General features: G+C 48.7%; 1 long non-coding RNA gene across 27 annotated transcripts in view; it reads left to right on the forward strand.

Moving 5' to 3' along the window:
• Positions 1–22,610, forward strand: part of LOC132664522 (uncharacterized) — a 368,888-nt gene that overhangs the window by 266,433 nt on the left and 79,845 nt on the right. For 22 of the 27 annotated variants that reach the window (XR_014136591.1, XR_014136587.1, XR_014136575.1 and 19 more), the window contains 3 exons: positions 4,835–5,210; positions 5,937–6,977; positions 8,099–9,434. This is a non-coding gene — a long non-coding RNA (uncharacterized LOC132664522). The remainder of the gene's footprint in view (positions 1–4,834; positions 5,211–5,936; positions 6,978–8,098; positions 9,435–22,610) is intronic. The other 5 variants (XR_014136573.1, XR_014136577.1, XR_014136572.1 and 2 more) reach the window with 5 other exon arrangements.

Below are 22,610 nucleotides of genomic sequence, written 5' to 3' on the forward strand. Positions count from 1 at the left end.
CTGTCTCCTCTGGAGGATGCCACGGGGCTTTGAGCTGCTCTGATGAAAGACAAACTGTGGGCAATTTTATGGGCCTCTGAGGATGCTGGCAGGGTTAGCTCGTGCCAGGAATAACAATGAGGGGCCCAGGCAGGCTTGCTGCCAGCCCTGCTCTGGGACGCGTCCCTAGAGGAGGTGAGCCAGGCAGTGGGGAGGGAGGAGGCCCATTGGGGGGGGTGGGCAGGGCTGGGATCCTTGTCCACAGCTGTCTCAAAGAAGGGCTCCCAGGTGCCCCAGGGACCCCAAGAAGGGGAAGGGGCCCCTGTGGCAGTCAGAGCAAGTGTCTGGGGGGTTTTGTGAGGGCAGAAACCAGAGCAGCTACAATCATCAACAGGCTAGTCAGAGTGGCGAGCCCTCGCCGAGGGCCCCCGACGTGCCAGGTACCGTGTCTGCACGTCGTATCCCTAGTAGGTGCCACGTGGGGCTGCTTTGCACTTCCTAGCTTCGTGCTCACAATAGTCTCATGAGATAGGTATAATTAAAATGTCCACAGGAGGAAACCGAGGTTCAGAGAGGTTAAATGATTTGCCTAACGTCACATCGTTTGTAAGTGGTTGAGGTGTAGCTAATTCTAAAGCCCAGTCACTCAAATGCCATGCTCTGATGCCTTTCTGTTCAACAGAATTGTGCCAAATTTCGACTTTTGGTCAAGCACTCCATTAGGTGTCTCGTCAGGGGAATATAATGTTGAACAACATCCGTGTCTTTGGGCCGTGTCGTGGGTTGAATGGTGACTTCCAAAAAGATATGTCCACATCCCAGAATCTATGAGTGTGGGCTCATGTGTAAAAAGGATGTTTGCAGATGTAATTAAGTGAAAGATCTTGAGATCATCCTGGGTCACCTGGGTAGTCCTAAACCCAATGACGAGCATCCTTACAAGAGACAGAAGAGGGGAAGACAAGGGAGAAGAGAAGGCCATGTGAAGACAGAGGCAGAGGCTGGAGCAGTGTAGCCACAATCTGGGGAATGTCTGGAGTCACGAGATGCTCCAAGGAGGAAAGACTTCTTCCCTTGAACCTCCAAGGGGGCAGGGCTGTAGTGTAGTCTGTTCGTTAGACAGAGTCACTATGTCCAGCCCACACACACTGAAGAGAATTACACAGGGCTTGAGCCCTGGAAGGCAGGATCGGGGGCGGCCATCTTGGAGGGTCCCCCCCCTTTTCCCCAGAAGGCGGGAATCCTCCCTTCTATTTCTCTGGCTCTCCAAGGCCCTGGCTCCAGGCAGAAAGGAAGAGAGAGAAGAGTGTGCATTGACCGTGTGTGGGCTACTGAGCTGGATTCTTTATATACATCCCATTATGTGGTATCATTTGAACCCAGCAAGGGTTCTGTTCCCATGGAACAGAAGGGGTAACTGAGGCTCAGAAATGAAGGCCACACAGTAGCATATTAGAGTGAGCTACTGGTCCTTATTTTGGCCGCATCACCATCACCTGAATCTCTGGGCCCATGCACAGAGTTTCTCACTGGTAGGTCTAGGATGGGGCTGGAGAATTTGTGTTTCAAACAAGTTCTTCGAGGAAGCTGACTGCAGGTCTGTGGACCACGCTTTAGAACCACTGGAGAATCATGGTTGCAGCCACGGGGGACCCCCTGAAGTGTTAGCGGATTAACAAATGAAATACATTTCTTGCTCAAGTCACAGTCCTACCAGACCGAGCTGACTCTCCTGTTCTTGCACTGACTGGAGCATGTGGTTCCCCCAAGGTCACCTTGGAAGGGGAAAGAGGGCAGAGGGTCATGTGGGATGTTTTAAAGGGCCAGGCCTGGAAGTGGCTTTCCTGCCTTTGGCTCCAGGTCCATTGGCCCAAACTCAGTTACATGGCCCGAAACACCCGCAGGGTCGGCTGGGAAATGCAGTCTTCCCAGGAAAAAGAGGCGGTATGCCTAGCAGGCTGCTGGTCAGGGCGAGGCTGGTCCTTGGTCTCAGATGCTTTCCCCCTTCATCTCTTGACTTCTCCCTGGTTCAGGTGCTTTTGCTGCACTTTCTCATATTAGCCAGTGTCAAGGGATTTTTTTCCTCATAAAAATTGAAAAAAGAAAAGCGGAAAGAGACATTTCTTGGGTCCGTCGGCCCATTCTGGGGCCATTCGCCTTCACCCTCGTAGAGGGCCGGGTGCTCAGCGGAACAGCTGTCCAGTGCTTTGAAAGCTCCCAGCGTGTTTTCCAGGGTTTCTTGCATGAGTTTCACTGCTACTATCTTAAGCAATCGATGCAGGGCCGCCGTCTTCAGTATTTGGAGCCCCCTTGGCCACTGCTCCTTCAGTGCCCGAACCCTTGACCCAGGGCTTCAGACAGGCTCCGTCCAAGTGAAGAACGTGACGCTCCTGCCACTCTGTCCCCACTGCTCCGGAGCGCTCCAAGTGCGACTGCCCCAAACATCTGCAATTTCCAGCTGTCGTGCCTTTGTACATACTGTGACATCTGCCTGAGCTCCCTGCCTTCCCTCCAGACTCAACTCAAATGAAGCTCCATGAAGCGTTCTTCCATCAGTCCAGTGAGTGCTTAACTTGCCCTCATTCCGGAGCAGAGGCATAGACACACCTCCCCGTCTGTGCCCACAGTGCAGCGCCTGCCACGGCGTCTGTAGACTCCAAAGGCCTCTGCCATGCCCAGCTTTCCTTGTAGAACGTGAGATGTTCGAGGGGAAGGGCAGTGTGGCATCCTTTATGGGCTTCTTCATCACCCGCAAGACTGAATCTAGAAACCTCCCTGGGATGCGCAAAGCCCTCCCCAAGATCCAGAGGTGAAGAGTGACGACTCTGGCACTGGTTTGAGTCCCAGCTCCACCACCTGTGGGTTGTGTGACTCCGGGCAATTTGTTAGCTTCACTGTACCTCAGTTTTCCCATGTGTGCAGTGGGGCTAATAGTCTAATGCCTAGTCAATGAAAGAATGCACCGGAGGCCCTTCGAACAGTGTCAGGTACCTGGAAAACACTCAAGAAATGCCAGTCATCTTTCTGTCATCATCATTACTCTTTGCAACCCTCTCACACACCTGCTGTTCTTATTTGCTGACGATTTTGATGGTCTCGCATGCACCCGTGCTTTTGTGCTGGATGATTCTTCTTCCTGGAGGTCCCTATCTTTGACCTGTTCATTCATTCATACCTAGTCACTCATTCATTCATTCATTCGCAAAGTTTTTGCTGAATCACAACTGCTCACCCTGTAGACTCATTTCAGTCAGCCCTTCCTTGCCATTCCTACTGGATTTACAACTCCTAGTTTTAAGTTATTAATTCTTCTGTAGCTCTCTGAATAACTTGAAAGCAGAAAAAAATGTCCTTTTCCCCACTGGATTTACTTCCCTGAACCCAGGTCCTAATATGCCTGACACATAGTAGGAGCTTGATCAATATTACTGAATGAATACTTGAATGCCACGCATCTCTGAATCTGTCCCCAATGCCTAGGATATTGTAGGTGCTCACCTAGGACTCTATTCTCTTACATGAAACCAAATCACCCTGCATTCCTAGTGCCTAGAGGTTGTGATTGGGGGAGAGCCACTTTTAATCAGCATATCTGGATGTTTGCCACTTTCTGAACCAGAAAGCTTTCCCTGGTCCTGTTTGACCAAAGTTAAAGGTGACCAGTGGGGCTGTCTTCTGAAAAGTACAAGAGGATGCCATTTGCACCCGTGTTCCTTGGACCGTTCCGAGAGTCACCAAAGACTCCTCAACTGCCGTATCTGCTGACCCAGTCCAGAGTGTATGTCTCATGGTGTCCTGGAACCCCAGTGCCTGGGAATCAGGGAGGAAGGGAAAGAAAAGGAGAGGAAGGGAAGAAGCAGGGGAGGGAGGGAGAAAGGAAGAGGTCCTTCCCCATTGGCCAACACTTAGAGATGAAGAATTGGAGTCAAAATGATTGTCGCACTAAGCCAATGCTGTGGATGGCAGCCTTTGGCCAAAACAGTCCCTCAGGCCTTCTTTCATGAATCTGATTTCTTTGGCCGCTGACATCTGGTCTTGCTTTGCAAGGTGGCTCTAGAACTGAATCTGTCTCCTTTCTACCTCACCTCCTATAATCGCTGGGCTCTTTGGCTCCTTGGAGGTGGCAGGGTGGGAAGTTTGCTCGCTCCGGGGCGCGCTAGGATAGCACTTTGTGTGCTGGGAGTGGCCTTACTGCCAATGTTGGGATCTGGAAAGGCTGAATCTGGCATCCATCCCATGAGACCCCCTTAGGGGGACACATGGGCTGTTGCCTGTTTATGTCAGGGAGGAACTGCAAATGATTTTATAGACATTTTTCCCCTAATACTATTTATGGAAGGTCGTTCTGACGTTGTCCTAACGTTAACTTCTTCTCATCAATTGTCCTACCTAAAACCACGCATAGATCCTGGGTGTTCACTTTTCTTGACTCCTGTGAAACAAAAATAGTATTAATTGATATTTCAATATGTGACAGAGATCTTGCATGATGTTTTCTCATTTGACTCCTTTATTCTTCACAATAATCCTGCAGAATAGGTATCACCAGTCCCTGTTCCAGGTAAGGGAATTGTGGCTCAGAGATCTTAATTTCACATCGCTGGTATCTTTTCATTACCTATACAATCTGACTGCCGCTTTAATGGCCCTGCCTGAATCACTTGCAGGGGTTTTTTTCAGGCTACTTTGGCAATCAGTTTCTTCTGCATCACACATTACATGCCTCGGCCACTGTGCTTGTATTTCGTGGTCTCCTGTAACATGGACTCAAACACTAATTTGTTTGTAGTTATTATTTCTCGAAAGGAAAAAAAAAAAAAGGCCCACTTATGTTTCTCTTCTTTTATCTTTCCAGACCCTGAGGGGCTGATTCTCTGCAGCTCTTTTGGAGCAGATGTGACCGGGAAATCAATACAGCCATTAGATTAATCTGCGGCAACCATAATGTCATTGCATCTTTCGCCCTGTGATGTTGACAGAGATGTCAGAGCTAGGAGGAGGGGAGGCGCTTCAAAGAAGGAACGGGGCCTCCGAAGTGAAGGGGAGACTTGAAACCCCACGGAGCCTCACTTAACGGACGAAGGATTGCGGGTGGCTGCCTCTGGCATCATCGGGTCTTCTGTCAGAGAATGCAGTGACTTGGCAACGGGCAGAGCAGGGGGACCTGTAAAGCTCGGACATCGGGAGGCCTCTCGGGAGGATGAACTCGGCAGCAGTGGAGCAGTAGCCCGGTCTGGACTCTCTTTTCTTATTTCCAGATTCTCAGCCTCTCCCGAGGCGGGGCGGGGGTGGGAAGACCCCATGGGATTTCCTTCCATTGCATCTGGCCTTTTAAAATTATTATTCTCATTATTATTAATATTTCCTGACACAAGGAGAGAGGGCGTCCTTTATAAGCACAGCGCTGGGTTCTTGGAAAGCATTCAAGATATGTTTGGATGGTGAAGGCTGCTCCCGTCCACAGCGCACATTGGTACGGAACGCCTGCTAGTTCGGGCACTGCTCCAGGTGCAGACGAGGGGGTGTGGGGGGGGGGCGGGATTTCTGCAGTGAACAAAATAGACAAGACCCCTGCCTTCAGGGAGCTCACATTCTAGTGGAGACCAAAATCAAGCTAAGCCATTAGCTTGAGTTTTCTCTCCCACAGACTTGGCCAACTGCCCCCCCCCACCCCCAATCTCTTCTCCTCTTCCTTTGTAGAGCAGTGGTTCTTTTTTTTTTTTTTTTTTTAATTTTTTTTTTTTTTTTTCAACGTTTATTTTATTTTTGGGACAGAGAGAGACAGAGCATGAACGGGGGAGGGACAGAGAGAGAGGGAGACACAGAATCGGAAACAGGCTCCAGGCTCCGAGCCATCAGCCCAGAGCCCGACGCGGGGCTCGAACTCACGGACCGTGAGATCGTGACCTGGCTGAAGTCGGACGCTTAACCGACTGCGCCACCCAGGTGCCCCGTAGAGCAGTGGTTCTTATCCAGGGGCACTTTTGCCACCACCCCCACCCCCCGCCCCACCCAAGATATTTGGCGATGCCTGGAGACGGTGTTTGGCTGTCATGACCTGTGTGTGTACGCATGTGTGACTAGCGTCTGGCTCGTAGAAGCCAGGGATGCTACCCAACATCCTGCTGTGCTCAGGACACCCCCCACAACGAAGACCTTTCCAGCCTGCGGTAGCAGCCGACAGTGCTGAGACCCAGGAAGTCGGGTGGAGACAGAAGTGGCTGAGCAGCCGGTGACTACATTTCCTAGCATCCCTTGGAGCTAGGTGTGGCCATGTGACTGGTTCTCACCAAAGGAGTGGGGACAGGCGTGCTGTGCCCACGCCCACGTGCAAGGTTCTTAGTAAGTAGATGGGCCTCTTTCCCGCCCCGCCCCGCACCCCCCTCACCCCCTAGGCTGGATGAAGAGAACAGCAAGGTTATTTGGTCTGGTGTTTTGTTTATTCGTCATAGACATTTGTCTCTACAGAACAACTCAGAGGATAAACAGAGGCACACGGCTGTAATTGCCGCCACAATCTGCTGCTGAGGAGACATGCGACCCGAGGATAAGGGGCTGGGAGCTGGATGGGGTGTGTTGGGTCCCCGGATAACTGGAGGCCCCTGTGATGAACCACGTAGGGATCCTATCAGTCACGATCTGACCCCCGGGCCTGATGGTGACAGTGGAGCCACGCGGGGACCTAAATCGCCATGTGAGGAGAGCTGTCTGCCAGTCAGAGACACTCAGCTCAGACTTTCATGAGAAAAGGTGCGTTTGGGGATCTCTCCTTCTTAGCAATGTAGTCTACCCTGGCAACTCTCGTCACCAAGTCTTGTCAGTAATTCCTGAACGTTAAGAATAGCTAACGTTTATTGAACATACGCTGTGAGCCAGGCACTAAGCTCTTTGGGTGTAAGGTCTCATTTTTACCTTCATACTAACTCTTCAAAATAGGTACTATTATTATTCTTGTTTTACAGATAAAGAGCAAATGTTCAAGGAGGCCAGCAGGCCAGGTAAGTGCCGCATGGAAGTTTCATGCCAGATTTCAGCCTCCACCACTTAGAGCAAGTTCCTTTGTCTGTTGTTATAACCTCGCCATTGGTGACACTTGGGAGTCATAGTAACAGTTTCCCCTTCAGTCCCGTTGCCTCCAGTGTAGACACTGCAGATAGAATGACTTTTTAAAAATCAAATCTGAACCGGGGCGCCTGGGTGGCTCAGTCGGTTAAGCATCCAACTCTTGACTTCAGCTCAGGTCAGGATCTCGGGGTTTGTGAGTTCAAGCCCTGCACCGGGCTCTACGCTGACAGTGCAGGGCCTGCTTGGGATTCGTTCTCTCCCTCTCTGTTCCTGCCCCACTTGTGCTCTCTCTCTCTTTCTCTCTCAAAATAAATAAATACATTAAAAAAATTTTTTTAATTAAAAAGAATAAGACAATTCTGCCCACCTTCCTTCATTGACTCCCTACATTGTTTCAGGATAAAGTGCACACTCCTGGCCAGGGCATGTGGGTTCCTCCATAGTCTATCCCAGATTGTCTGCTACCTTCATGGTCTCTTGCTCCTTCTTCCTTTGGCCATGTACCCCGGCCTTCACCCTCACTGCTAGAGAAAAGGAATATAATTTTTTTTAAGTTTATTTGTTTATTACTTTTTTAATGTTTTTTTTTTTTTTTATTTTTGGGAGAGAGAGAATGAGTGGGGAAGGGCAGAGAGAGAGGGGGACACAGAATCCGAAGCAGGCTCCAGGCTCTGAGCACAGAGCCCTATGCAGGGCTCGAACTATGAACCATGAGATCATGACCTGAGCCGAAGTCAGACGCTTAACTGACTGAGCCACCCAGGTGCTCCAGTTTATTTATTTATTTTGAGAGAGAGAGAGTGTGTGTGGGAGGAGCAGAGAGAGAAGGAGAGACAGAATCCCAAGCAGGCTCTGCACTGTCAGCATGGAGCCCGACATGGGGCTCGAACTCATGCATCATGAGTTCATGACCTGAGCCGAAACCAAAGAGTCAGACGCTTAACTGACTGAGCCACCCAGGCGCCCCGAAAGGAATATTCTTTCTCCATAATTATTCTTGCTGTGCAGAGGGAATCACAGTTAAAGTAACAAGCTTCCCCTGTATATTTCCAAGAGTTCAAGCGAGGATTGTTTGAGCATCTCCTGGGAACACCATTGAAAGGATTCTTATGTTGGGTGGGAGGCTCATTCCAACGAGACACTGCAGCAGTTTTTCAACACACAGCTAATTGCATAATGTAAGGTGAACCCAGGTTTTCATCTTTGTTCAGCTCTCAGATTCTATTTGTTCCATTAAAAACCATATTGGCTTTGGAGACTCATTTGGCAATATCACACTACAGCAACTTTACTCCTAATTATACTCCCCAGAGGACTCTCATGTGCGAAGGAGAAATGCAGCATTTGTCAGAGCGCAAAACTGCTAAGCCAAGTGTACGTCCACAGGAGAATGGACGAAATGAACTCCTACAAAGAGCGTAAACGAACTATAAATAAGTGGATTCGAGCGGCCTGTGCTGCGTCTAAATGAATCTCAGAAACAGTCTTAAGCATCAAACCGTCTCAAAAAGGTAGATATCGGATGATGTCACAAATAATGTTACAAATTGTGCCAGTCGGGGTCCCAGTAGGAAACGAAAGGCGAACTTGGAATTCTGGAAAGAAGGAAAGGAAGGCACCTTTTCCAGGGGTGGTGGGTGTGGCGGACTGTTGCATGGCCACAGATTCCCACATCGCTCCTTCTGTCCCGCGGTGGAATCTGTTTTTCCATCCCCATTCATCTGGGCTGGTTTTGTGACTTGTCTTGATGAGAGACTGTGGCAAAAGTGACTTCAGGTAGGCTACACCGGGCCTGAAGTTTTCTCCCTTCACACCTTTTTAAAAAATGTTTTATTTATTTTTTTGAGAGAGAGAGAGAAAGCAGGGGAGGGGGAGAGAGAGGGAGACAGAGCATCAGAAGCAGGCTCTGTGCTGTCGGCGTGGAGCCTGACGTGGGGCTCAAACCCACGAACCTCGAGACCGCGACTTGAGCCGAAGTCGGATGCTTCGCCGACTGAGCCACCCCGGTGCCCCTCTGTTCACACTTTTGAAATGCGCTGACATTACACAAAGGGGCCTGCACCAGCCTGCCAGAGGCCTTGTGGACAGAAAGACCCAACCGCCAGCCAGCGCTGACTGCCAGACGCGTGAGTGAGGCTGCCCGGGGCCCAGCCGGCCCCTAGCTGACCACGAGCGGGCTACCGACGTACGAGGAGGGCAGCCAGAACCGCTCCGAGCCGAGCTTCCTAGCTGAGTCCAGCTCAGATTACCAACCCACAGGGTTAGGAACAAAACGCTGGTTAATATTTTCAACTATTAAGTTTTGGCGTGTTTCGTTGGGAGTATATAATCCACTTAGAAGGGTCAAGGAACCCGGAAGAGGAGCTCGGGCGTTGAAGTACAGTGGCAAGGTAAGAGTTCCCGAAGCAGCGATGTCATGGGAGCCCGTGGGGGGCTGTGGCCGCACAGGGGGGCGCCTGGCAGAACCCTGGAGCCCCAGAAGGGGGGCAGGGATAGAATAGGGGAAGAGATACCCCAATCTCCCTCTCCTCCTCCCTCCAGTCTCCTGCCAGGCCCTCCTGCTGGCTGAGCCCAACCAGAAAGCAGAAGGCAAGGGGGCTTGGGTGATGCCATCGACGAGGCCAGCCTCCTTGGCACAGAAGATGGATCCGGGTGGGGCTGGGGGCAGACGGAGACTCGCGGGGACATATGTTGTTGCTGAACAGCAGACTGTGAGAACATTTAAGGCAACGCGAGGCCGCCAACTCCGGATAGACTTCTGCCTCTGGGGAAGGAGGGATTTCTACCTGACGCGGGGCAGTGAGCGTTTTCATATGCGTGTTTCTGTACATGCTCCATGTGAGAAGGAAGGAGAGGAGTTTTATGCAGGCCTGCCAGGCACCGGCCCCGCCACCCTGCTCTTCCGCAGATGCCGTAAGGAAGTTGGGTCTCCGTGCACTCAGGAGGGCGTGGAGAGGAGAAGAGGGAGGAGGCCGAGGCGCTTTCCCGGGCCCCGTTGCTTGGCCCGTGGCTGCTGAGTTTCATGCTTAGGTCTGTCCACCTCCAGCCTCTTCGTCTGGGTGACAGACCCTTCCTGGTGTCACGGCAGGTGAATAAGTTTTGCCCAGATCTCTCTGTCAGGGCCTCCCCCTGTCCCTCCACCCCTCCCTCCCCTTCTCCCTCCTTCCCTTCGCGCACTTGAAGACTGGAGAAGCCATGAAAGGATCCCTGGATATTATTGGTGTAAAAGGAATGTTTACGGTAAAATAGGGTGTGTGAGGCCTGCCTTTTTAAAAACAGCACCTGGGGTGACAGATAGGCATGTTTTTCAAATTCAGCTGTCAAAGCCAGGGCAATCATCGCTGCCTCCTGGGTGGAAAGTGATTTACAATTTTCCTCTTTAGTGCCATCTTAAGACAAACAGGCATGCTTGTTTCCATGGAGAACCCCCTCTTCCCTCTGAGGTGAAAGCCCGCTTGACTGTCCTCCCTTCCTCCTCTCTTTCTCGCTTTCCAATCTCCTTCTTCTTCATTTACTCCACAGTGTCTTTTGCTTTTCCCTCCTCCCAGCCAGCCTTCTGCCAGCAGCGGGGCAAAGGCACAGCCTGGGTCTCACCCCAGGGAAGGGTAAGGCTCGGCCCTCCCTCCTGCCCCTGCAGAGTGGTTCTTAGAATCCTTCGGGGCCTGAGAAGTTTACACCCTAGATCTTTGGACTGTTGTCTTCCTAAGAGCTTGTTCCGAAAAGAGCTCCAAGTGGCGAAGCAAGCCTGGGCCCGTGGCAGCTGTGGCCTGGTCCCTGTTCTGGTCCTGTGGCCACAGATCTGTGTGGCCTCAGGCGGTTCACTTCACTTCTCTGTTTCCTTCCTTGGAACGTGAGAATAACTGTCCCAAGAGTTATCATGAGAAAACGATGGGAGAGCCCTTCCTGTGGGTTCTGCAGGTCAGCAGCTGGCACCCTTAACTTTGGATCCTGAAGTTTATTTATTAACCGCCTTCACGGAGGATGGGAGGGTCCTTGGAGGAGACCCCCAAGAGGCCAGAGCAGAGGGGAGGCCTTGCCGTGGCACGGGCAGGCCGAGCCGGTGGGGCTGCCTTCCTGCTTTGGGTCTGTGGAGTTTCAGTGTGCCGGGGTCTGGGTCTGGGTGTTTAGAACAAAAGAGGAAGAGCGAGCTAGTGTCAGAGAGTGTGTCTGTGGCCTGTGAGTAGCTCTGAATGCGTGCCCTAAGTGTGTTTGTGTAGGGTGAAGGCGGGTCTTCCCGCACGTGAGTGTGCCTGCGTGTGCAAGTGGCTGTGTGTGTGTGTGTGCGTGTGCGCGTGCATGTGCGCCCTCTCCAAGGGTGGGGGCAGGCAGTGTGAACAACAGCCACCCGTTTATTTTGCATCAGGTCCGGAGGCCCCAGTAACGATACGAGTCCTCCACATATGGTCAAAATAGCCCGATGCTCAGCTCTGAGCGGATGGGGCTGGCCTGGGAGATGTGGTGCCCTAAACAGAGGCCCCTCTCTCCTTGTGCCGCCCGCCCGGGGGGTGAGGTCTCCACCTGGGAGCAGATGTGTGTCCTCGTGGCTTAGTTCTGCTCTGAGGGGGGATTCGGTGTCAGGGACTGAAGCTCAGGTGTTCGCGCATTTCCAGAATTTGTCTGATTTTAATCCGGGTTTTGTTGTTGGTAACTGCAAGTATGTGTGTGCTCGGTTCCAGCTAAATATTTGATGGTGCTTCTTTCCTTTATCCTTCCTCCCTCCCTTCCTCCCTTCCTTCCCTCCCTGCCTCCCACACATACTGAGCACCTTCTCTGTGCCAGGCCGTGTTCCATAGGCTAAGGACACAAAGATGATTCAGAAATGGTCCCTGTCCTTGAGAAACATCTAGTGTATTGAGAAAGGAAGATAAGCCAAGAAGCTTCAGTAAGAGAACACAGCCATGGACGGGGCCATAGGGTGTCTGGGAGCACAGAAGGGAGCCCTTAGTCTCTCGGGGGCTCCGTGAAAGGCTTCCAGGATACCGGGTACTTGAACTAAATCTTGAAAGTCGAGGAACTCATCAGCTTGGGGAAGTGAGGATAATAAAAGCAATTTTGTAAGAATAGCTGCTACTTTCCAGCAGGTGGTACTTTGGGGGGTAGGACAGAATCATCTACTCACGTGTGGTGGACGCTAAGAGGTCACACAGTTCTTTGTTAAAAATGAGCTGTGACACCGCTTTGTGCTAGAGGAGATACGTTAACTGAAATGGCAAGCGATTCAACGCAAACACAGATTAGGTGGTGAGCCCCCTCTACATCTTTTTTTTTTAATTATTTTTTATTTTTTATTTTTAGAGAGAGCACGAGCAGGGGAGAGGGCCAGAGGAGAGAGAATCTTAAGTAGGCTCAACGCTCAGTGCAGAGCCCGATGTGGGGCTCCATCCCACAACCCTGGGGTTATGACATGAGCCGAAATCAAGAGTCGGACACTCAACTGACTGAGCCACCCAGGCGCCCCCTTCTACCTCTTTTATTTGCCAATTTATACTTCCAAGGGAGTGAGTACAGAGAAGGGAATGAACAGTTACTGAGTACGTACCATATGTCAGGTAGCTTTAAATGTTACCTCACCAACAGCTCTGTAGTGGGGCTGGTTAACCCCATTTCATAGCTGAGGAGACTGAGACTCAAGCGAAGTTTCTTCCCCAAACAGCAGGTCTCTGAACCACAATCTGTGCTCTGTCGCCAAGCCTGTCCTTTGTAGGCATCGTCTACCCGAATCTTCTATTGTGAACGTAGCATGATGGCTAACAGACTTCTTGTCAAGGATCATAAACTTGGAATTCAATATAAAGTCACTATTATTCCAGAAAAAAAGAACCTGGATGCCTGCTCCTTTTGAAAAAATAGCACGCCTTAGTGAGATGGGCTATTAATATACATTGTCATGACATCAGTATTGCAGGAGCCTACTTTTGGAGAGCCAGGATGCTGCTAATTTGCATACTGCTTTGCATTCATTTGCATCTGCTCTCCATATGCAAAATCAAATGCAGCTAATTAGTGCAACCTTGTTACAATGGGAAGCAGGCCCAGCCTTCTGTGCCAGGGCATACAGAGCCCAGAACAGGGACCGAAGCTACCCAAAGCCAGTCACTTTCTGGGTTGGACATGCCTGAGAGTGGAAAGAAGGATGCGTGCTCTGAATGAAAAGTAAGGTCGCTGAGTATCTCTATTTTTCAAATATCCCTTTGAAGTAATTCCTGCAGACGGAGAGAGAGAAAAATCAAAGAATGTGACCAGAACTGTGCTTCAGGTAGAGCTTCGTTGGAGAAAGGGCACAGGATTTGAAGCCCAAAGGCCTCAGGTGAAGTCAGCATTGGAGATTGGCTTTGCCACTTCTAAACTGTGGGACCTTGCGTTTGTGACGACATGGTGGGACCTAGAGGGCATTATGCTGAGTGAAATAGGCGGGACAGAGAAAGACAGATACCATACAATTTCACTTAGACGTGGCATCTACAAAACAAAAGAAATGACCAAACAAACAAAGCAGAAACAGACCCCTAAATACAGAGTGCTGCCAGAGGGGAGGGGTGGGGGGGATGGGCAAAATGGGTGAAGGGGGGCCGGAGACACAGGCTTCCGGTTATGGAATGAGTAAGTTATGGGAATAACAAGTATAGCATAAGGAATACAGTCAGTGGTATAATAGCCTCGTGTGCTGACAGAGGGTAGCCGCACTGTGGTGAGCTGGGCAGAACTTCTAGAGCTATTGAATCACTATGTTGTACACCTGAAATCAAGGGAACGCTGTGTGTCGACCATACGGCAATAAAAACAAACAAAACAGCAACAGCAGAAAACCAAACTGTGGGACCTTACACTTCATGGGCTTGCGGGGATCACATGGGGAAAAACGGACGAGAACGTACTTTGTAAGCATCGGAGCGCAAAACGGAGATGAGGCCTCTAGGCCATGCGTCATTATGATGCAGGGTGTCCCAGATCCGGTCAGGGTCTGACACTCACAGTCTCGCAGGGTCCGGACCCTGGATGTGATGGGAAGTGTGTCCGTGTCTGTGGCTGTGTCTGAGTCTGTGTCTGTGACCGTGTCTGTGTCTATATCTATATAAGCTAGCATTTAATGAGCACCTAAGAGGGACCAAGCATTGTGCTAAGTACATCGCATTCATATTTCATTTAATGGTTCCCTTGACCACCCTGAGAGGTGTGTATTTTTCTGACCCCATCTTACAGATATCTCCGTAGCAAAAACATGCCTGCCAAGGGTGCGAGGATACTCTTGCCAAATGATCAGAACGCTCTTTCTCCTGAGCAGTGATGTTGACATTCGTGGTTTATTTCCCCCTGACTTCCACGTTTCCAGCCTCCGGGTAGATACGGTCTTTCTACTAAGCTACTTCTTTCAGATTTGCCTAGTTGGGATCATTTTGATTTGATCTTGGCTTTAGTTCTATGCCATGGGAGGACTCTTTTTTCAACTGGTTGTTTTGATTGGACTTGAGTATTTCAGCTCCATAATAACAGGTCATCAGTAAGGATGGTCCATTCTGCGAAGAGCAGCTCCCATCTCCCAAAGCAGATTACATTATTGCTCAAAAATATTCACTGTCTCTCGTGGCAGTAGGAGTATGCTTCCCATGGAGATACGGCCTGGCCATGTGGCTTTGCTCTGGCTAATGACATGTAGGTGGAAATGATATGTGTCGCTACCAGGCAGAAGACAGCCTGTGGTTTGCTATATCTTTTTTCTTTCCTTTCTGACATGATGCTGGGCCATGCTCTGAATGGAGTCTGCTCCGAATGGGTCGTGGAGGCGAGGCAAGTTGGAACCACTGGTGGTAAGTCTTGTACATAGGAAATGAATCTCATATGGGGCGCCTGGGTGGTTCAGTTGGTTAAGCCAGCTTTGGCTCAGGTCATGATCTCACAGTCTGTGAGTTCAAGCCCCGCGTTAGGCTCTGTGCTGACAGCTCAGAGCCTGGAACCTGCTTGGGATTCTGTGTCTCCCCCTCTCTCTGCCTGTCCCCTGCTTGTACTCTCTCTCTCTCTCTCTCTCAAAAATGAATAAACATTAACATTTTTTTTAAAGAAATGAGTCTTATATTGTCGTAAGCCTCTGAGACTGGGAAGATCATTTGTTATGGGAGAATAACAGCCTATCCTGATAAAAACATTCCCTTTCTTTTGAATATGATGTGTTTAACTCTCACAGGATGGCCTTTCTCCTAAATTCGGGAGGTACGTCATCAGCGCCCCTGTGAACGGACTGCAGTAATTAGACGGCTGGACGCTTACCCCACATGGTTGCTGCTCACAATTTTTTGTACCTCCATTTTGGAAACTGCTTGAAAGTTTGAAAGGTCCGGCTACTACTGATAACAGCTAATACTTCCCATGCAGTGTCTTATTTAATCTTGGCAACAGCTACGGGAGGTGCATACTCCTAATTTTCATTTTCCAGACAAGGGAAACAGAAGCTCAGAAATGTTCAGTAATGACTCAGGATCACACAGCTAAGAGGAGGGCCAGGATTTAAATCTTCATTCCTTTCTGGCACAAACCCTAATGTCCTGATTTTCTGCTCATACTGTGTCCCATCGAAATGGATGTTAGCTGGCTGAGTCACCTACCTCGCTTATAGGAGGTGGCCACAGATATTCTGGCTGCTAATAAAAATCGAAATAATTATTAAACAGTGAAAATGACATTGGAATTGATACTAGGAGTTAGGAGGGTCACTGTGTGGCTGTTTCTTATTAGCGACCCTACAATGTGACCTTGGGCTACATAGGTTTTCCTCTCTGCACCCTAGAATTTTCTTCTGCAAAATGAGGCACTTTGTCTCAGACCACACGGTTCATGCATCTGGGCAACGCGATCCTTTAACACCCTGAAAGAGTATGTAAAGTGATATCTGTAAGTGTATTTTTTTCTGGGCAGAGGGTCCATACTGTTTTTCCAGTCCTGGAAGAGGTCTGTGGCCCCCAAGAGGCACAGGACTTTAATCCTCTCTCCTTTGTTGAGTATGATTTATCCTTTTCCTGAGAAGCGGGTATAGAGGCAGGAAGGATCTCGTCTGACTAAATCGCAGTTGAGTTGTGTAAGGTGAGTGTCAGATTTATCAAAGATTAACTGGAAGTCAGGCTGCATCATTTCATTAAAAATAATCGTTAAAGAATGTTTCTGTCTCACATTCCTGTGGCCCCCTTGCTGCTCACTCCGCACAGAGCTGTTCTTCTGTCTCCCAGGCCAGGCGCTGTGTCATTAGTTGTGGCTGTTGGTCATTTCCTGTCTTACTCAGCCAAATAATCATGTTATTTTGACTGGGATGAGAACGCGTCCAGAACCATGAGCTTAGTCTCTCAGGAACTGGCAGATGCCTGTCCTTGAGTGTGGGAGGAAAGGAAAACAGTCGGGCTCTCTTTGCCGGCCATTCGCTCACCGATTCAGTCACGCGTTTTCTGTTTCCAGCCTGTGCTTACCGCACAGCTATCTACCTATCACACCTTGGCCACTGCTCTTGGTGCTGGGGCTATTGAGGTGAGCAATCAGACAAAACGTGTCCCCACATCCCTGGAATTTATGTTCCGGTGGGAGAGATAAAATGTATTGGTAGAAAAGTTACTAAGAAAATATATGCTCCTTATATGCACCCTCAGGACAGGATAGCAAGATGCCCTGCATAGTACGCGTCTCATGGGACAGGTGAGGGAACTAAGCATTCGTGACATTGAAATAGCTCAGCCAGTGTCACATGGCAGGTACAAGGTGGACCTTCACATCAGTCCTTCTGACCCACATTGCTTCCACAGAAGCAGTAGCCGCCACCTAAAAGCTTATCATTCAGCTGTGACCCATTGGGCCAGGTGTTCCTGAGGCTGATTCCTTCCTGATGGAAGATCTGTGTTTATGTGAAGAAGGCTGACTCCCTCACCCTCCTTACAGCCAGTTTGGGAGGTCTGGGGCCATTATTTTTTCAAATAACTGTTCTGCCCCCTTCCATCTCTTTACGTCTCCTTGGAGTCTAATTGCACACATGTTGGATCATGCTTGGTATTTTCTCACAGGTCTCTGAGCTTCTGTGTATTTTTCTTCCATACTTTTATTAATCTCTGTTGTTTGGATTGGATAGTTTCTCTTATCTTTCTATTGCACATTCGCTGACTATTTTCTTGGTTCCTTATTTGGTCATTCATTGATACCATATTTTGAAACTTTTGTCTGATAATTGCAACATCTGTTCTATGTATTGTCATTTTTTAAAATGTTTATTTATTCTCAGAGAGAGAGAGAGAGAGAGGGAGAGGGAGGGAATGTGTGCAAACAGGGGAGGGGCAGAGAGAAAGGGAGAGAGAGAATCCCAAGCAGGCTCTATGCTCTCAGCACAGAGTCCAGCACGGGGCTTGATCTCACGAACTGTGAGATTATGATCTGAGCCGAAATCAAGAGTTGGACGCTTAACCGACTGAGCCACCCAGGCATCCGTCTTGTTATTTTCTATTGCCTTTCTTCCTGAGTATGAATTCTTCTTACCTGTTTCTTTGCATGTGTAGTAATTTTTCATTGAAAACTGGGCAGAGTAGATAATACATTGTAGTAACTGTGTATTATGTTGTGTTCTTCTGAGAATTATTAGATTTTTGTTATCGTAAGCACTTAACCGCCTGCATTCAAAGGTGTGTAATATCTGATATTTTTGCTCTATTCCTGTGGCTTCTCATCGCTGCTTCTTTACCCTGGCTCCCGGGGAGTCTTTCAGGTGCCTGTATAACTTGGTCATTGTCAAGAATTTGGACAGCAACAGGACTCATACTTCCAGTAGTTTTTTTTCCCCCTAGGGTTCCCCTCCCCACCCATTTCTAATTTGTCTGGGTTAATAGGTTCTGTCTCCAGAGATTTCAAGCCCATAAGACTTCAGCTTTCTGCTGCCCAAGCTGCGCGAAATGGCTCAGAGTTAAAACAACAAAACAAAAGAAAACTGAGCATTCGTCCCTTAAAGCTCCGTCTTTAAAGAACAGATTTCCTCCTGATCTCTTTATGCTTTTTGCTGGCCCGTCTGCCTCTCTCCCATGCATGTGTCGTGTAGCTGTCAGCCAGCGATTTGGGCAGAGTTTCTACTCAGTGTTTACTTCTCACTACTTCGGTCATTCTCTCTTTGCCAGGAATTTCTCTTTAAATTTTCACCTGCTTTCATAACCTTGTATTCTGATCTCTGGCCCCTTGGGCCACAGTTGTAGCCATGGGGATTGTGGAGAACACGGAGATCAGAAAGCCACGAATTCTCAATTCTTCTCCCTTATAGTTGTGTGTGTGTATGTGTGTGTGTGTGTGTGTGTGTGTTTCAAGATTAAATTCTCCTCTGGCTTCTGCTTTTGGATGCTTTCCAGGGTCGTTAAATAGTTTTTTTTTTTTAATTCAGTTTTCATAATAGTCATCTGCAGTAGGATTCGTGTGACCACTTCATTCCTGCGCCAGTGCTCCTAATAAGATTTGACTCTGGGAAAAATTTAAGACGCGCAGGGTGGGGTGAAGTGCTTGTCTACTTCAGACGTCGTGCTCAGCTGCGTCCATGCGTTGGACTCTGGTCTTGTGTTATTCTTCTTAGTTCCCTATGTAAGTCATGGAGGCTATGTCCTCAAGTAAGACGTACGCTCTTGAGGGTAGGGCTCTATATGTGGTAGAGATAGAGTAGACAAAGAGGCAACAGGGATCATCATCCTTGCTTGCAAGAAGTCAGTCCCACTGGGGTGATGTGTAGATACACCTGAAGGTACTGTGAATAGGTCAGCGCTGTCTGTTGTGCTGTTTGCTTTGTAATAGATGAATTGAGTCATAGACGATTGAATGTAATGGCACTTGTATCCTGCATTTTGAAAATCCAAATTTATGCAACCCTGTCACGCTCTTTTTTTCCCATCACTCTCCTCTTTTGCATGTATGATTGGTATTGGTTTTTGGTTTTGGCTGCCAGTACCATCCTCCCTTCTGGTCCAACATCCCAGTGTTTCCTTCGGGAGCCATCCCTGACTTAGCCACATGAGTGGTGATAGAAGGGGATAAGTACGTGTACGGGCCACTTAGAGTATCCCCATCTTCTGGCTACAATGATTAGTTGAAGAATGCAGTGTGATCCAAGTCGGTCCCCTGAGATTCACTCCCAAGACTATTGTTAGAAATTTCAGGAAAAACATGTTTTCCTTCATTTGGGATTGACACGAGAAGGTAGGCTATAACCCTTGTTAACTTCCCACTACCAGTAACTGGTCATGAGAATAAAAGCAATGTGGATCTGGTCACTTCTTCCTTTAATATTCTTTCTGGAGCTATGACACCTCTTGGGAAGAGTCTGCTTCAGGGAAACCAACACATGAGAAGTCAGACATGAGAGGTGGTAAGATAAGACATTAATTTGGGCTCCTGAGAGCAGAGCTGCCTGAAATTTTTCATGCTGAAAGTGTATACCCAAGCTTCTTAGTTACCTGCGTTTATTAATTCCTTTTACGCTTACGCCAATTTGAGCTATCATCACTTATGAGTGATATCACTCATGATAAGTGATATCACTTATGACCCAAGGAGCCCTGCCTAAAAGAGCCTTGTCTCCTCGGCCCCTGCAAGATAAGGTGAGAACTTATGGGTTTCATGATTGTAGGGGGTTGAACAGTGTCCTGACAAAATTCACATCCACCCGGAACCTCAGATTGTGACCTTATTTTGAAATAGAGTTTTGCAGCTATAATTAGGTGAGGGTTGGGATGAGGCCATATGGATTAGAGTGAGCTCTAACTCCAATGGTTGGTGTCCTTGTACGAAGATGTGAGAACACACGGAGACACGGAATAGAGGGTGACGCGAAGACGAGGGCGGAGATTGGAGTGATGCTCCCACAAGCCAAGGAAGCAAAAGATCGCCAAGAGCCACCAGAATTTGGAAGAGGCAAGGAAACATCCTCTACTAGAGGCTTCAAAGCAGCACAGCCCTGTCAACACCTTTGTTTCAGACTCCTGGCCTCCAGACTTGGATAGCATCAATTTCTGTTGGTATAAAACCCCAACTTTGTGGTCATTTGTTACAACAGCTGTAGGAAATTAATATGATGTTCTGACTCCCGCTTCCCTTTCCAGCCTCCTTGTAGAGGCAACCGGGCAGAGTGGCTAACCCTGCAGACCCTCAGTCGGGCTTCCTGGATTCAAAGTTTCGCTTTTTCACTTCGCCGTTCTGAGTCTCATTTATCGCATGGAGCCAATGATAGTAATAACCCACCCCTGCAGGTTGTCATCAGAGTTAAAGGAGTCTGAATGTTGCCGTCCTTAAGGCACTTTCGGGCACAAACGGAACACTCCGGAAATAACTGTTACTGGTGTAGGTGTGGGTGTGGGTGTGTACTGTCATTCTCATCCCTGCTGCCTCCTGCTCTGTTCCCACCAGGGCCACCTCCTTCGACTATGGAAAACGATCCATAGTTCCTCAAACGAAGTTGAAGGGCGTTCAAAGAACCCTTTGCCCAGGATCAATGAACTCCTCTGCGTCAGATTTGGAATTCAGATCCTGACTGGCCAGCCTCTGCCCCAGGCACTATGAATCACTCCCGAGCAAAAGTAGTGAACGGCCTGGAAGGATCTTCTCTATTTCCCTCTCTAGCTCTGTCAAGCCTACTGATACTGTTCAGTCATCAACCTGTGGTCTTGGGGGATGGAGTGCAAGCTGCAAAGGGGCGGTGGCTTTTCCTGAGGCCAGCCAGACTCTCCTTTCCTGGGATAAGAGGCTTCTCTTCCTGTCTCTAAAATCCGGAAATAGCTTTGTTTTCTTGGGGAGGGGGCGGTTTTAAAAACCCATTGCTTCCATTTGTGATATTTGCAACCATTAAGACGGCCCCTAAAAGCACTTTTATAAGCTCGGAAAGAGACAGACTGGGAAGGAACCTCATAAACCTGCAACAGATATTTCTGATAAAAGCATGCAGGGAACATGTTCTTACTTACCTCCGCGCACTGCAAACTTTGCTATCAAAACCCGGTATTGATCTTGTCTTAGTCTCTGTCAACATAGTTACCCCTTGGGTCAATATGTCCTGATTTTCTGTCTCGGGACTGTTTGGAATCAAGAAATGACCTTGTGACATTTCCACCCAAGAAGTTTTCTTTGTGTTGAGGATATTTTTTTTGAAACACTCTGTCAAAATCCCAAAGCAGGGCTACTGGCGTGTATACACACACACACACACACACACACACACACACACTGATATGTATAGAGATACAGATGCACATATATATATGCACACACAGATATGTTACATCAATATATATTGGAAAGATATTAAATACTGTGCCTTCACCTGTCTGCATGGCTCTATCTCTCTCTTCTGTTTGCCCATCTCTCTCATCTGTGCTTGTCCATTTCTATCTCTGACCTCTTTATCTCACAATAAAACTGCCATTGACTGACTGCCTGTCGGGAGGAAATAATTTTTTCCTCTAAGCCTTGGGAGGGGAAACTGCCAATCCGTTACCATTTCCTCCCTCCTAGATGGCTATCTGCGAAGTAAAAAGATTTTATTTTTTTCTCTCCTTCTGCATCATGGCCATCCTGTTACATCAAGTTGTACTCTGTAAGATTTGAGGAACAGGGGCCAGCAAACTTTTCCTGCAGAGGACCAAGATAGTCATTATTTCATACTTTGCCAGGCACGTGGTCTCTATCACAATCACTCAGCTTCGCCGTTGTTGTGGGGAAGACGATGTGTAAATGAACAGTGGGCCTGCATTCCAATAAAGTTTTATTCACAAAGATAAAGTACTTTGCCAATCCCACTACTTGTGGGAGATGAGGCATCTCTTGACGTGTTTCTGAATTTCCTCCTTGGTCTCCCCTTTTTCATGGGTGGTCCCAGATGATGCAGTAGGAGTGGAATCTGTGCTTGAACTACCACTGCCTGAATCCCAGCTTGTGCTTATTCCTACCTCATCACACTTCCTTTCCCGGGACACGATTTTCATCTGCTGAGGCCGAGAGTGAGGACTCCCTCCCTTTGCAGGAGGCTTTAATGGTTCCTCCATTGCCCACCTGATAAGGGGTCATTCCCTCAGCCTGACCTTCCAAGTCTACCAAAGTAGGATTCCATCCTCCCTCTTCCGGTTTCTGGTCCACTGGGTTTTACTTAAAATTTCCACTGCATTCATCCATATTTGCCCCTCACTCTCCTCCAAACGTCTCAGCTGCATTTCCATTGCTGCTTCCAGCTCTGTATGGCTCCCCTGCCTGGAACTGCTTTTGATTTTCCTGCCCACTTATCTGTCTTTCTCCACATTCAAGTCCAGTCCAACTCTAATGAAAGGAATCTGGGTTAAGTTCTCTCCTAGGTATTCTTTACATGAGCCTCCCCTACAGAAAATCCTCCAATGCCTTTGAGTCATACTCACCATGGTTTGCCAAGCCCTGCGTGCTCTGTCCACTGACTACCACGACCTCCTCTCCTGCAAGTGTCTCCCACACCCTCCTGTCTCTGCACACATCTAGCTTCGTGGGTGTCCTGTGGCCATATTGACACTTGCCTGCCTCAGGGACTTTTACTTGGAATGGCCTTCCTCTTTTTGTCT

The sequence above is a fragment of the Panthera onca genome, chromosome F2 (assembly GCF_046562875.1).
Source record: "Panthera onca isolate mPanOnc1 chromosome F2, mPanOnc1 haplotype 2, whole genome shotgun sequence".
Classification (NCBI taxonomy): domain Eukaryota; kingdom Metazoa; phylum Chordata; class Mammalia; order Carnivora; family Felidae; genus Panthera; species Panthera onca.